Genomic DNA, 1,682 nt, shown 5'->3' on the forward strand with positions numbered 1-1,682 from the left:
GCTCTTTAAGAAGGCATTTAAAAGCTTTTTTTCATTGACATAATCTTTTAAATAGGCTGTGGAGATTTCTTTGCTGCCTGATATCCCATCTATAATATTGTGTTTGTATTTCTTTCAGTATGAGTAATTAATTTGGAAGCCTTTGCATTGATTTAAACAGACTTGGATCAGGCCCTGGGTCTCAATTTTTCTTGCTTGAAATAAAGGGGGGGTTTAATCTAGAAGAAGGAAATAAAACATGTCACGACAAATCAAGTCCTATTTGGCTTCTTGTGTTGTCAAAGTGGTTATCTATTCCTTTCTGCTTTTTAGAGTATTTTAGGGCAATGAAAATAAACAGCCTATATATCTATAACCTTTATTGTTATCCTTTGTGTTTACACACATCTGCTTTAACCTTTGTACTCCACTATGACTATTTGTAGAATGGATTACTGTAAATTTGCCATTCTGTTTATTTCAAAGTTAGTAACTGCTTTACATGCGTTATGCTAAAAAAATTGTCAGGTGACATGTATGTGTTATTCTGCGGCCTCATGTGTCTTTCTTCTCCACTAAAATATTGGAGGACAATTATAGAATTTTTGAGTGACTCATTAAAAAAATCTGCCCAGAAGTCTGAAATCTAAGGATACTATCATAGGATCAATTCTGCTGTGCTATTTATTCCTGTTAAAGTTTGGAAAAATGATGGTGAGGCTTGTTTCCTAAAAACTGTGCTTCTACCCCTTCAAATGCTTATCCCAGATGTGAAACCCTATTAATGCATTGTGTGTGTGTCCCTCACCCACCGCTCCTGTCCTTGACTTGGTGAAATAAGACCATAAAACACAGTCATAGAGAAGCAGGGCTGGAAGGGATGCCCAGAGGTCATCTAATCCAGTCCGTAGCCTGAGGCAAAATCACTTCTATCAAAACCATCCCCTGCAATGCTTACAACCTCATCCATGAATAGCAGAATAAGCCTGAATGCCTGTGTTTACCTGCTCAGTTGAGTTGCATGTGCTGTTGCTTGACAGTGTGAATGGGACTGAACATATCTGGGTTATTTCTGTTCCTTGTTCTTCTACAGAACCCAAGGGTGACATTAGGCAAAGCAGTTGCCCACTCTGTGGTTCAGTTGTAAAAGTGGGCATGATGCTGATCCTAAACTTCCTTTGTAAGGCCCTTTGGGCTCTAATGTTGAAAAGCAATGGACAAGAGCCAGCTGTTACTGCTTGTCTCTCTTGCTCTCAGTGGGCTAGAGGGGTGTGTGTGTGCGCCTGACAAGTAGTGTGCTTGTCAAGTGTTTAGGTGTGTGTGTGCATCTATCAAGAAGTGTGTGTGTCTGTGCTTGTCAAGGGTATGCGTGTGTGAGTGTGCCTGTCAAGTGTGTGTGTCCACGCTTGTGTGTATGCATGAGTGCGCATGTCAAGTGTGTGTGTCTGTCAAGAAATGTGTGTAAGAGTGTGCTTGTCAGGTGTGTGCGCATGTGCTTGTCAAGAAATGTGTGGCTGTGCGAGTGTGAGTGTGCTTGCCAGGAGCGTGAGTGCGCCCTGTTAGGACGTCTGGGGCCGAGCAGGGATGCCCTCGGGCTGGCTCACAGGCGCTGCCCCGCGTCCAAGGCCGCTGGGCCGCAGGGCTGCCCCGGGCCCGGGTGCCTGGACTCGGCGGGGCGGGCGCGCGGGAGCTGTCCAGGGTGC

Source organism: Gavialis gangeticus, unplaced genomic scaffold (genome assembly GCF_001723915.1).
Source record: "Gavialis gangeticus isolate Ggan-Ray unplaced genomic scaffold, GavGan_comp1, whole genome shotgun sequence".
NCBI lineage: Eukaryota > Metazoa > Chordata > Crocodylia > Gavialidae > Gavialis > Gavialis gangeticus.